Raw genomic sequence first — 14,389 nt, 5'->3', positions numbered from 1 at the left:
GGAGCTTACCGTCGCAGTCTGTGGCAAAATCTTTTCGTCTGTTCGACTGCTCACGGGAAAGGTAGCATTGTGAAACACTGCAGAAACGAACGACTTCCTTACTTTTGCTCCGACTGACCATACTCCGTGAAAATTTCCCAGATTCTCAGTTGAGGATTTTTGCAGCTGGAAGTTACCTCAGAAACCCTGTTAATTCGTAATGTATTGAGCGAATCGCAAAACAGAAAGCATTTAACACCGAACACAAACAAAACGGGAAAACCAAATGCATTTTCAGACACAGCGAGCATGAATGCTAAATGTGAGACAGTCAGGGGGCATGAGCCATAATGTAATCACACAACTAACAACAGGGCAATTCCAAACTACTCTTTCAAACATACTGGAGCCTGAGTGCACCACCACTTCCCAGACAATGCTGCAAAGAGACAAAAAAAGAACATAATAAGAATGGGCCATAAAAAGTGAATTTCACCAATCACAGTCTCGATTAGATTACCTTTCCCTTCCGATTACTCCAGGACTGAAATGATGGAAGTGGGAGAAATTCAAAAACATAAGACATCGAAATACATTGGAACGATTTTCTCATTGGCCAGAAACCCAAATAACGACGAGTCGAGTCACCGTAGGACTCTGTTTCGCAACAACGATGAAATAGCAGTCTCCATTCGGTTCCAGTAAAAGCTCAACTTGCCTGGAACAGAAAGCAAGAGTAGAGCCGCTGGCGATTTTCCGCGCGGGAGGCGAACACGAGCATGACAGCACAGACACTTTGGAAAATTCGGCACTTACCAACACCACAATCAATTCCCCGGGAAGCAAACTCATTTTGCTTCAAACAGAAATGCCGCAGGGGATCGAAACAGCATTTAAACTAGCTGCTCCGCTGAAATGGCAGCGGTGGGATTCGAACCCACGCCTCTGTCGAGACTGGAACCTTAATCAAGCGCCTTAGACCGCTCTCCCACACTACCAACACGCCCACGACTCCATTTTCTTGCACTTCCAATTGTGTTCCTGCATAACAACAGATGTAAACTCACGTGAAAAGGGTTCCATGATCCCTCTCCGACTCGCACAGCTGCTGGGATGTGCCCGTCTACAATATCAATTTCTCAGCAGTTAACGATAGCCCATCAATCCAGACAAAAATCACTGGTAAACTGAGTCTATCTTCTCAGACTTCGATTCAGCTACAGATGTATCTGTGAGTGCGTGAGAATATATGATCGATTATGATTGGGTCAAATTACCATGAGCTACTTGACATTACTGCAATTTCGATTCTTGCTTTGCTCAATGATTTCACCCATTGCTCGAAACAGGACAACTTTCACGTTTACACGGAACATGAAACACACCGGACTACAGGGGAAATGCACAAAGCTGAGCAGGCCGTGTCCCAAATCATACCGTGCAGCATAGTTTCAGTCACTGTGTCTGTTTTGCAGAATAAGGTTCCCAAAGAATGTTCCACCCTAAAACCGGAGGTAGCATTACAATCCGAGAAGGACAGATTACATTGTGAGGAAGGTCTGACCTCGGGGCCGGTTCGAGATGCCACTTTCCTTGCCTTTTACCTAACCGTGCAATTTGCTGCAGATTGCACCTGGACATGAGCCTCATGGATACCAACTGAGTTGGAAACCTGTGTGGGAATCGATGAGAATAAGCGACGCAATAAAGTTTAACAAGTTCCATGGTGCTTTTTAGAAATGCAGTTTCTCTTCACCTCAATCCAAAAGGCAGTTTCCGAACATAGTAACAGAAGTCAAAAGGTAATTACCTCACCCCACCCCCACTCCGGAAGAGGTGCTAACTGCCCTTGATTGCTTTTTGTTCACGATGTGAAGAGCTCTCACGCCTGAGTCACCGTCACGTCTCTGGTTGCTGAGTGAATCACAACGAAGGACTTTCTCCAGAGCTGCAACTGCCTCACTTCCCCACTCGCCCTCCCCGTTTACATTTTCCTGCTCGTCAGTGATTTAATGAAAACCAAATGGATGCGATGTCATTCTGTAGCCTCTCTGTCGATTCCTCCGTTTCCGTTCCAACCTGGCTTAGATCTCGGGGCGCACCTTAATACGAGCGACGCTATGAAAGCACAGGTCCAGAGGTTCCTCTGAGAGTGGAATTTCTTTCATTGCTGTTGCTGATTGAATGAGCCACTAACGTGCGAACTGCTCCAAAACATGATTCAGGACCTCTGGTGCCAATTCTCACACGTTGAATAACGACAGACACCTTCCAAATGAGGTCTTTCAGAGACGACTTTGGGATACATTTGACAGACAGACTAGTTGAGGAATCCGTGGTGCACTGTGACACCAGCACATCAGCTTCTTCCCTGTCTTTGAACCGGGCCGCCTGCGCAAGGAATGCGAATGCGGTAATGCTTTTCGTGGAAGGATCAGAAGGGGGTAACTACACTCTCAAACAGAATGGCATATGATCAGAACCAGGTTGGAGAAAAACTTTACAATGCTTTTGCACAGTAATTAAACGGAGCGGCATTGCATTGCACTACGAGCGATGATTTATTCGAGCAAACTCGAAGGCAGGTTTGCACATGGGAAAGCAAGCAAGAAAGCTCCGTTCTTGTCGATGTCAAAGGCTGCAGTTGAAGAGCAAAGCAGTTTCTGCCCAGTTTCGAACTGGGGACCTTTCGCGTGTAAGGCGAACGTGATGACCACTACACTACAGAAACAAGCCTCGGTCGTCCCCGCTGCAGCTCAGTGGCATCCAGCACTGAAAGTTGAAGCCATTCGACCTTTCACCTTTCTGTTTCCGTTAGCTCGTTGTTTAATGGGACTTGTTTAATTTTGGCTATGTGGTGAGCATGGACGAGATACACCGAAGTATCTGTTTCCACGCGGTGTACCCCAATAACGTTGTGTCGCTTACACCTGCTTTAAAGAATTACGTTTTTGCGGAGCTTACCGTCGCAGTCTGTGGCAAAATCTTTTCGTCTGTTCGACTGCTCACGGGAAAGGTAGCATTGTGAAACACTGCAGAAACGAACGACTTCCTTACTTTTGCTCCGACTGACCATACTCCGTGAAAATTTCCCAGATTCTCAGTTGAGGATTTTTGCAGCTGGAAGTTACCTCAGAAACCCTGTTAATTCGTAATGTATTGAGCGAATCGCAAAACAGAAAGCATTTAACACCGAACACAAACAAAACGGGAAAACCAAATGCATTTTCAGACACAGCGAGCTTGAATGCTAAATGTGAGACAGTCAGGGGGCATGAGCCATAACGTAATCACACAACTAACAACAGGGCAATTCCAAACTACTCTTTCAAACATACTGGAGCCTGAGTGCACCACCACTTCCCAGACAATGCTGCAAAGAGACAAAAAAAGAACATAATAAGAATGGGCCATAAAAAGTGAATTTCACCAATCACAGTCTCGATTAGATTACCTTTCCCTTCCGATGACTCCAGGACTGAAATGAAGGAAGTGGGAGAAATTCAATAACATATGACATCGAAATACATTGGAACGATTTTCTCATTGGCCAGAAAACCAAATAACGACGAGTCGAGTCACCGTAGGACTCTGTTTCGCAACAACGATGAAATAGCAGTCTCCATTCGGTTCCAGTAAAAGCTCAACTTGCCTGGAACAGAAAGCAAGAGTAGAGCCGCTGGCGATTTTCCGCGCGGGAGGCGAACACGAGCATGACAGCACAGACACTTTGGAAAATTCGGCACTTACCAACACCACAATCAATTCCCCGGGAAGCAAACTCATTTTGCTTCTGTTTTAAACAGAAATGCCGCAGGGGATCGAAACAGCATTTAAACTAGCTGCTCCGCAGAAATGGCAGCGGTGGGATTCGAACCCACGCCTCTGTCGAGACTGGAGCCTTAATCCAGCGCCTTAGACCGCTCGGCCACACTACCAACACGCCCACGACTCCATTTTCTTGCACTTCCAATTGTGTTCCTGCATAACAACAGATGTAAACTCACGTGAAAAGGGTTCCATGATCCCTCTCCGACTCGCACAGCTGCTGGGATGTGCCCGTCTACAATATCAATTTCTCAGCAGTTAACGATAGCCCATCAATCCAGACAAAAATCACTGGTAAACTGAGTCTATCTTCTCAGACTTCGATTCAGCTACAGATGTATCTGTGAGTGCGTGAGAATTTATGATCGATTATGATTGGGTCAAATTACCATGAGCTACTTGACATTACTGCAATTTCGATTCTTGCTTTGCTCAATGATTTCACCCATTGCTCGAAACAGGACAACTTTCACGTTTACACGGAACATGAAACACACCGGACTACAGGGGAAATGCACAAAGCTGAGCAGGCCGTGTCCCAAATCATACCGTGCAGCATAGTTTCAGTCACTGTGTCTGTTTTGCAGAATAAGGTTCCCAAAGAATGTTCCACCCTAAAACCGGAGGTAGCATTACAATCCGAGAAGGACAGATTACATTGTGAGGAAGGTCTGACCTCGGGGCCGGTTCGAGATGCCACTTTCCTTGCCTTTTACCTAACCGTGCAATTTGCTGCAGATTGCACCTGGACATGAGCCTCATGGATACCAACTGAGTTGGAAACCTGTGTGGGAATCGATGAGAATAAGCGACGCAATAAAGTTTAACAAGTTCCATGGTGCTTTTTAGAAATGCAGTTTCTCTTCACCTCAATCCAAAAGGCAGTTTCCGAACATAGTAACAGAAGTCAAAAGGTAATTACCTCACCCCACCCCCACTCCGGAAGAGGTGCTAACTGCCCTTGATTGCTTTTTGTTCACGATGTGAAGAGCTCTCACGCCTGAGTCACCGTCACGTCTCTGGTTGCTGAGTGAATCACAACGAAGGACTTTCTCCAGAGCTGCAACTGCCTCACTTCCCCACTCGCCCTCCCCGTTTACATTTTCCTGCTCGTCAGTGATTTAATGAAAACCAAATGGATGCGATGTCATTCTGTAGCCTCTCTGTCGATTCCTCCGTTTCCGTTCCAACCTGGCTTAGATCTCGGGGCGCACCTTAATACGAGCGACGCTATGAAAGCACAGGTCCAGAGGTTCCTCTGAGAGTGGAATTTCTTTCATTGCTGTTGCTGATTGAATGAGCCACTAACGTGCGAACTGCTCCAAAACATGATTCAGGACCTCTGGTGCCAATTCTCACACGTTGAATAACGACAGACACCTTCCAAATGAGGTCTTTCAGAGACGACTTTGGGATACATTTGACAGACAGACTAGTTGAGGAATCCGTGGTGCACTGTGACACCAGCACATCAGCTTCTTCCCTGTCTTTGAACCGGGCCGCCTGCGCAAGGAATGCGAATGCGGTAATGCTTTTCGTGGAAGGATCAGAAGGGGGTAACTACACTCTCAAACAGAATGGCATATGATCAGAACCAGGTTGGAGAAAAACTTTACAATGCTTTTGCACAGTAATTAAACGGAGCGGCATTGCATTGCACTACGAGCGACGATTTATTCGAGCAAACTCGAAGGCAGGTTTGCACATGGGAAAGCAAGCAAGAAAGCTCCGTTCTTGTCGATGTCAAAGGCTGCAGTTGAAGAGCAAAGCAGTTTCTGCCCAGTTTCGAACTGGGGACCTTTCGCGTGTAAGGCGAACGTGATGACCACTACACTACAGAAACAAGCCTCGGTCGTCCCCGCTGCAGCTCAGTGGCATCCAGCACTGAAAGTTGAAGCCATTCGACCTTTCACCTTTCTGTTTCCGTTAGCTCGTTGTTTAATGGGACTTGTTTAATTTTGGCTATGTGGTGAGCATGGACGAGATACACCGAAGTATCTGTTTCCACGCGGTGTACCCCAATAACGTTGTGTCGCTTACACCTGCTTTAAAGGATTACGTTTTTGCGGAGCTTACCGTCGCAGTCTGTGGCAAAATCTTTTCGTCTGTTCGACTGCTCACGGGAAAGGTAGCATTGTGAAACACTGCAGAAACGAACGACTTCCTTACTTTTGCTCCGACTGACCATACTCCGTGAAAATTTCCCAGATTCTCAGTTGAGGATTTTTGCAGCTGGAAGTTACCTCAGAAACCCTGTTAATTCGTAATGTATTGAGCGAATCGCAAAACAGAAAGCATTTAACACCGAACACAAACAAAACGGGAAAACCAAATGCATTTTCAGACACAGCGAGCATGAATGCTAAATGTGAGACAGTCAGGGGGCATGAGCCATAATGTAATCACACAACTAACAACAGGGCAATTCCAAACTACTCTTTCAAACATACTGGAGCCTGAGTGCACCACCACTTCCCAGACAATGCTGCAAAGAGACAAAAAAAGAACATAATAAGAATGGGCCATAAAAAGTGAATTTCACCAATCACAGTCTCGATTAGATTACCTTTCCCTTCCGATGACTCCAGGACTGAAATGATGGAAGTGGGAGAAATTCAATAACATATGACATCGAAATACATTGGAACGATTTTCTCATTGGCCAGAAAACCAAATAACGACGAGTCGAGTCACCGTAGGACTCTGTTTCGCAACAACGATGAAATAGCAGTCTCCATTCGGTTCCAGTAAAAGCTCAACTTGCCTGGAACAGAAAGCAAGAGTAGAGCCGCTGGCGATTTTCCGCGCGGGAGGCGAACACGAGCATGACAGCACAGACACTTTGGAAAATTCGGCACTTACCAACACCACAATCAATTCCCCGGGAAGCAAACTCATTTTGCTTCTGTTTTAAACAGAAATGCCGCAGGGGATCGAAACAGCATTTAAACTAGCTGCTCCGCAGAAATGGCAGCGGTGGGATTCGAACCCACGCCTCTGTCGAGACTGGAGCCTTAATCCAGCGCCTTAGACCGCTCGGCCACACTACCAACACGCCCACGACTCCATTTTCTTGCACTTCCAATTGTGTTCCTGCATAACAACAGATGTAAACTCACGTGAAAAGGGTTCCATGATCCCTCTCCGACTCGCACAGCTGCTGGGATGTGCCCGTCTACAATATCAATTTCTCAGCAGTTAACGATAGCCCATCAATCCAGACAAAAATCACTGGTAAACTGAGTCTATCTTCTCAGACTTCGATTCAGCTACAGATGTATCTGTGAGTGCGTGAGAATTTATGATCGATTATGATTGGGTCAAATTACCATGAGCTACTTGACATTACTGCAATTTCGATTCTTGCTTTGCTCAATGATTTCACCCATTGCTCGAAACAGGACAACTTTCACGTTTACACGGAACATGAAACACACCGGACTACAGGGGAAATGCACAAAGCTGAGCAGGCCGTGTCCCAAATCATACCGTGCAGCATAGTTTCAGTCACTGTGTCTGTTTTGCAGAATAAGGTTCCCAAAGAATGTTCCACCCTAAAACCGGAGGTAGCATTACAATCCGAGAAGGACAGATTACATTGTGAGGAAGGTCTGACCTCGGGGCCGGTTCGAGATGCCACTTTCCTTGCCTTTTACCTAACCGTGCAATTTGCTGCAGATTGCACCTGGACATGAGCCTCATGGATACCAACTGAGTTGGAAACCTGTGTGGGAATCGATGAGAATAAGCGACGCAATAAAGTTTAACAAGTTCCATGGTGCTTTTTAGAAATGCAGTTTCTCTTCACCTCAATCCAAAAGGCAGTTTCCGAACATAGTAACAGAAGTCAAAAGGTAATTACCTCACCCCACCCCCACTCCGGAAGAGGTGCTAACTGCCCTTGATTGCTTTTTGTTCACGATGTGAAGAGCTCTCACGCCTGAGTCACCGTCACGTCTCTGGTTGCTGAGTGAATCACAACGAAGGACTTTCTCCAGAGCTGCAACTGCCTCACTTCCCCACTCGCCCTCCCCGTTTACATTTTCCTGCTCGTCAGTGATTTAATGAAAACCAAATGGATGCGATGTCATTCTGTAGCCTCTCTGTCGATTCCTCCGTTTCCGTTCCAACCTGGCTTAGATCTCGGGGCGCACCTTAATACGAGCGACGCTATGAAAGCACAGGTCCAGAGGTTCCTCTGAGAGTGGAATTTCTTTCATTGCTGTTGCTGATTGAATGAGCCACTAACGTGCGAACTGCTCCAAAACATGATTCAGGACCTCTGGTGCCAATTCTCACACGTTGAATAACGACAGACACCTTCCAAATGAGGTCTTTCAGAGACGACTTTGGGATACATTTGACAGACAGACTAGTTGAGGAATCCGTGGTGCACTGTGACACCAGCACATCAGCTTCTTCCCTGTCTTTGAACCGGGCCGCCTGCGCAAGGAATGCGAATGCGGTAATGCTTTTCGTGGAAGGATCAGAAGGGGGTAACTACACTCTCAAACAGAATGGCATATGATCAGAACCAGGTTGGAGAAAAACTTTACAATGCTTTTGCACAGTAATTAAACGGAGCGGCATTGCATTGCACTACGAGCGACGATTTATTCGAGCAAACTCGAAGGCAGGTTTGCACATGGGAAAGCAAGCAAGAAAGCTCCGTTCTTGTCGATGTCAAAGGCTGCAGTTGAAGAGCAAAGCAGTTTCTGCCCAGTTTCGAACTGGGGACCTTTCGCGTGTAAGGCGAACGTGATGACCACTGCACTACAGAAACAAGCCTCGGTCGTCCCCGCTGCAGCTCAGTGGCATCCAGCACTGAAAGTTGAAGCCATTCGACCTTTCACCTTTCTGTTTCCGTTAGCTCGTTGTTTAATGGGACTTGTTTAATTTTGGCTATGTGGTGAGCATGGACGAGATACACCGAAGTATCTGTTTCCACGCGGTGTACCCCAATAACGTTGTGTCGCTTACACCTGCTTTAAAGAATTACGTTTTTGCGGAGCTTACCGTCGCAGTCTGTGGCAAAATCTTTTCGTCTGTTCGACTGCTCACGGGAAAGGTAGCATTGTGAAACACTGCAGAAACGAACGACTTCCTTACTTTTGCTCCGACTGACCATACTCCGTGAAAATTTCCCAGATTCTCAGTTGAGGATTTTTGCAGCTGGAAGTTACCTCAGAAACCCTGTTAATTCGTAATGTATTGAGCGAATCGCAAAACAGAAAGCATTTAACACCGAACACAAACAAAACGGGAAAACCAAATGCATTTTCAGACACAGCGAGCATGAATGCTAAATGTGAGACAGTCAGGGGGCATGAGCCATAATGTAATCACACAACTAACAACAGGGCAATTCCAAACTACTCTTTCAAACATACTGGAGCCTGAGTGCACCACCACTTCCCAGACAATGCTGCAAAGAGACAAAAAAAGAACATAATAAGAATGGGCCATAAAAAGTGAATTTCACCAATCACAGTCTCGATTAGATTACCTTTCCCTTCCGATTACTCCAGGACTGAAATGATGGAAGTGGGAGAAATTCAAAAACATAAGACATCGAAATACATTGGAACGATTTTCTCATTGGCCAGAAAACCAAATAACGACGAGTCGAGTCACCGTAGGACTCTGTTTCGCAACAACGATGAAATAGCAGTCTCCATTCGGTTCCAGTAAAAGCTCAACTTGCCTGGAACAGAAAGCAAGAGTAGAGCCGCTGGCGATTTTCCGCGCGGGAGGCGAACACGAGCATGACAGCACAGACACTTTGGAAAATTCGGCACTTACCAACACCACAATCAATTCCCCGGGAAGCAAACTCATTTTGCTTCAAACAGAAATGCCGCAGGGGATCGAAACAGCATTTAAACTAGCTGCTCCGCTGAAATGGCAGCGGTGGGATTCGAACCCACGCCTCTGTCGAGACTGGAACTTTAATCAAGCGCCTTAGACCGCTCTCCCACACTACCAACACGCCCACGACTCCATTTTCTTGCACTTCCAATTGTGTTCCTGCATAACAACAGATGTAAACTCACGTGAAAAGGGTTCCATGATCCCTCTCCGACTCGCACAGCTGCTGGGATGTGCCCGTCTACAATATCAATTTCTCAGCAGTTAACGATAGCCCATCAATCCAGACAAAAATCACTGGTAAACTGAGTCTATCTTCTCAGACTTCGATTCAGCTACAGATGTATCTGTGAGTGCGTGAGAATATATGATCGATTATGATTGGGTCAAATTACCATGAGCTACTTGACATTACTGCAATTTCGATTCTTGCTTTGCTCAATGATTTCACCCATTGCTCGAAACAGGACAACTTTCACGTTTACACGGAACATGAAACACACCGGACTACAGGGGAAATGCACAAAGCTGAGCAGGCCGTGTCCCAAATCATACCGTGCAGCATAGTTTCAGTCACTGTGTCTGTTTTGCAGAATAAGGTTCCCAAAGAATGTTCCACCCTAAAACCGGAGGTAGCATTACAATCCGAGAAGGACAGATTACATTGTGAGGAAGGTCTGACCTCGGGGCCGGTTCGAGATGCCACTTTCCTTGCCTTTTACCTAACCGTGCAATTTGCTGCAGATTGCACCTGGACATGAGCCTCATGGATACCAACTGAGTTGGAAACCTGTGTGGGAATCGATGAGAATAAGCGACGCAATAAAGTTTAACAAGTTCCATGGTGCTTTTTAGAAATGCAGTTTCTCTTCACCTCAATCCAAAAGGCAGTTTCCGAACATAGTAACAGAAGACAAAAGGTAATTACCTCACCCCACCCCCACTCCGGAAGAGGTGCTAACTGCCCTTGATTGCTTTTTGTTCACGATGTGAAGAGCTCTCACGCCTGAGTCACCGTCACGTCTCTGGTTGCTGAGTGAATCACAACGAAGGACTTTCTCCAGAGCTGCAACTGCCTCACTTCCCCACTCGCCCTCCCCGTTTACATTTTCCTGCTCGTCAGTGATTTAATGAAAACCAAATGGATGCGATGTCATTCTGTAGCCTCTCTGTCGATTCCTCCGTTTCCGTTCCAACCTGGCTTAGATCTCGGGGCGCACCTTAATACGAGCGACGCTATGAAAGCACAGGTCCAGAGGTTCCTCTGAGAGTGGAATTTCTTTCATTGCTGTTGCTGATTGAATGAGCCACTAACGTGCGAACTGCTCCAAAACATGATTCAGGACCTCTGGTGCCAATTCTCACACGTTGAATAACGACAGACACCTTCCAAATGAGGTCTTTCAGAGACGACTTTGGGATACATTTGACAGACAGACTAGTTGAGGAATCCGTGGTGCACTGTGACACCAGCACATCAGCTTCTTCCCTGTCTTTGAACCGGGCCGCCTGCGCAAGGAATGCGAATGCGGTAATGCTTTTCGTGGAAGGATCAGAAGGGGGTAACTACACTCTCAAACAGAATGGCATATGATCAGAACCAGGTTGGAGAAAAACTTTACAATGCTTTTGCACAGTAATTAAACGGAGCGGCATTGCATTGCACTACGAGCGACGATTTATTCGAGCAAACTCGAAGGCAGGTTTGCACATGGGAAAGCAAGCAAGAAAGCTCCGTTCTTGTCGATGTCAAAGGCTGCAGTTGAAGAGCAAAGCAGTTTCTGCCCAGTTTCGAACTGGGGACCTTTCGCGTGTAAGGCGAACGTGATGACCACTACACTACAGAAACAAGCCTCGGTCGTCCCCGCTGCAGCTCAGTGGCATCCAGCACTGAAAGTTGAAGCCATTCGACCTTTCACCTTTCTGTTTCCGTTAGCTCGTTGTTTAATGGGACTTGTTTAATTTTGGCTATGTGGTGAGCATGGACGAGATACACCGAAGTATCTGTTTCCACGCGGTGTACCCCAATAACGTTGTGTCGCTTACACCTGCTTTAAAGAATTACGTTTTTGCGGAGCTTACCGTCGCAGTCTGTGGCAAAATCTTTTCGTCTGTTCGACTGCTCACGGGAAAGGTAGCATTGTGAAACACTGCAGAAACGAACGACTTCCTTACTTTTGCTCCGACTGACCATACTCCGTGAAAATTTCCCAGATTCTCAGTTGAGGATTTTTGCAGCTGGAAGTTACCTCAGAAACCCTGTTAATTCGTAATGTATTGAGCGAATCGCAAAACAGAAAGCATTTAACACCGAACACAAACAAAACGGGAAAACCAAATGCATTTTCAGACACAGCGAGCATGAATGCTAAATGTGAGACAGTCAGGGGGCATGAGCCATAATGTAATCACACAACTAACAACAGGGCAATTCCAAACTACTCTTTCAAACATACTGGAGCCTGAGTGCACCACCACTTCCCAGACAATGCTGCAAAGAGACAAAAAAAGAACATAATAAGAATGGGCCATAAAAAGTGAATTTCACCAATCACAGTCTCGATTAGATTACCTTTCCCTTCCGATGACTCCAGGACTGAAATGATGGAAGTGGGAGAAATTCAATAACATATGACATCGAAATACATTGGAACGATTTTCTCATTGGCCAGAAAACCAAATAACGACGAGTCGAGTCACCGTAGGACTCTGTTTCGCAACAACGATGAAATAGCAGTCTCCATTCGGTTCCAGTAAAAGCTCAACTTGCCTGGAACAGAAAGCAAGAGTAGAGCCGCTGGCGATTTTCCGCGCGGGAGGCGAACACGAGCATGACAGCACAGACACTTTGGAAAATTCGGCACTTACCAACACCACAATCAATTCCCCGGGAAGCAAACTCATTTTGCTTCTGTTTTAAACAGAAATGCCGCAGGGGATCGAAACAGCATTTAAACTAGCTGCTCCGCAGAAATGGCAGCGGTGGGATTCGAACCCACGCCTCTGTCGAGACTGGAGCCTTAATCCAGCGCCTTAGACCGCTCGGCCACACTACCAACACGCCCACGACTCCATTTTCTTGCACTTCCAATTGTGTTCCTGCATAACAACAGATGTAAACTCACGTGAAAAGGGTTCCATGATCCCTCTCCGACTCGCACAGCTGCTGGGATGTGCCCGTCTACAATATCAATTTCTCAGCAGTTAACGATAGCCCATCAATCCAGACAAAAATCACTGGTAAACTGAGTCTATCTTCTCAGACTTCGATTCAGCTACAGATGTATCTGTGAGTGCGTGAGAATTTATGATCGATTATGATTGGGTCAAATTACCATGAGCTACTTGACATTACTGCAATTTCGATTCTTGCTTTGCTCAATGATTTCACCCATTGCTCGAAACAGGACAACTTTCACGTTTACACGGAACATGAAACACACCGGACTACAGGGGAAATGCACAAAGCTGAGCAGGCCGTGTCCCAAATCATACCGTGCAGCATAGTTTCAGTCACTGTGTCTGTTTTGCAGAATAAGGTTCCCAAAGAATGTTCCACCCTAAAACCGGAGGTAGCATTACAATCCGAGAAGGACAGATTACATTGTGAGGAAGGTCTGACCTCGGGGCCGGTTCGAGATGCCACTTTCCTTGCCTTTTACCTAACCGTGCAATTTGCTGCAGATTGCACCTGGACATGAGCCTCATGGATACCAACTGAGTTGGAAACCTGTGTGGGAATCGATGAGAATAAGCGACGCAATAAAGTTTAACAAGTTCCATGGTGCTTTTTAGAAATGCAGTTTCTCTTCACCTCAATCCAAAAGGCAGTTTCCGAACATAGTAACAGAAGTCAAAAGGTAATTACCTCACCCCACCCCCACTCCGGAAGAGGTGCTAACTGCCCTTGATTGCTTTTTGTTCACGATGTGAAGAGCTCTCACGCCTGAGTCACTGTCACGTCTCTGGTTGCTGAGTGAATCACAACGAAGGACTTTCTCCAGAGCTGCAACTGCCTCACTTCCCCACTCGCCCTCCCCGTTTACATTTTCCTGCTCGTCAGTGATTTAATGAAAACCAAATGGATGCGATGTCATTCTGTAGCCTCTCTGTCGATTCCTCCGTTTCCGTTCCAACCTGGCTTAGATCTCGGGGCGCACCTTAATACTAGCGACGCTATGAAAGCACAGGTCCAGAGGTTCCTCTGAGAGTGGAATTTCTTTCATTGCTGTTGCTGATTGAATGAGCCACTAACGTGCGAACTGCTCCAAAACATGATTCAGGACCTCTGGTGCCAATTCTCACACGTTGAATAACGACAGACACCTTCCAAATGAGGTCTTTCAGAGACGACTTTGGGATACATTTGACAGACAGACTAGTTGAGGAATCCGTGGTGCACTGTGACACCAGCACATCAGCTTCTTCCCTGTCTTTGAACCGGGCCGCCTGCGCAAGGAATGCGAATGCGGTAATGCTTTTCGTGGAAGGATCAGAAGGGGGTAACTACACTCTCAAACAGAATGGCATATGATCAGAACCAGGTTGGAGAAAAACTTTACAATGCTTTTGCACAGTAATTAAACGGAGCGGCATTGCATTGCACTACGAGCGATGATTTATTCGAGCAAACTCGAAGGCAGGTTTGCACATGGGAAAGCAAGCAAGAAAGCTCCGTTCTTGTCGATGTCAAAGGCTGCAGTTGAAGAGCAAA

General features: G+C 46.4%; 7 non-coding genes across 7 annotated transcripts; all 7 read right to left on the bottom strand.

The window, feature by feature from the left end:
• Positions 1-2,637: 2,637 nt before the first annotated feature.
• Positions 2,638-2,710, bottom strand: trnav-uac (transfer RNA valine (anticodon UAC)). The gene has a single exon. It is a non-coding gene; the product is annotated as a tRNA-Val (tRNA).
• Positions 2,711-3,835: 1,125 nt separating this feature from the next.
• Positions 3,836-3,917, bottom strand: trnal-aag (transfer RNA leucine (anticodon AAG)). Its single transcript has one exon. It is a non-coding gene; the product is annotated as a tRNA-Leu (tRNA).
• A 1,660-nt stretch (positions 3,918-5,577) lies between these two features.
• Positions 5,578-5,650, bottom strand: trnav-uac (transfer RNA valine (anticodon UAC)). Its single transcript has one exon. It is a non-coding gene; the product is annotated as a tRNA-Val (tRNA).
• Positions 5,651-6,775: 1,125 nt separating this feature from the next.
• On the bottom strand, positions 6,776-6,857 carry trnal-aag (transfer RNA leucine (anticodon AAG)). Its single transcript has one exon. It is a non-coding gene; the product is annotated as a tRNA-Leu (tRNA).
• Positions 6,858-8,517: 1,660 nt separating this feature from the next.
• On the bottom strand, positions 8,518-8,590 carry trnav-uac (transfer RNA valine (anticodon UAC)). The gene has a single exon. It is a non-coding gene; the product is annotated as a tRNA-Val (tRNA).
• A 2,861-nt stretch (positions 8,591-11,451) lies between these two features.
• On the bottom strand, positions 11,452-11,524 carry trnav-uac (transfer RNA valine (anticodon UAC)). The gene has a single exon. It is a non-coding gene; the product is annotated as a tRNA-Val (tRNA).
• A 1,125-nt stretch (positions 11,525-12,649) lies between these two features.
• On the bottom strand, positions 12,650-12,731 carry trnal-aag (transfer RNA leucine (anticodon AAG)). Its single transcript has one exon. It is a non-coding gene; the product is annotated as a tRNA-Leu (tRNA).
• Between the last annotated feature and the right edge of the window lie 1,658 nt (positions 12,732-14,389).

Source organism: Chiloscyllium punctatum, chromosome 18, assembly GCF_047496795.1.
Source record: "Chiloscyllium punctatum isolate Juve2018m chromosome 18, sChiPun1.3, whole genome shotgun sequence".
Taxonomy (NCBI): domain Eukaryota; kingdom Metazoa; phylum Chordata; class Chondrichthyes; order Orectolobiformes; family Hemiscylliidae; genus Chiloscyllium; species Chiloscyllium punctatum.
The sequence above is the reverse complement of the archived record's forward strand: the minus strand, read 5'-3'. Positions and strand labels throughout refer to the sequence as shown.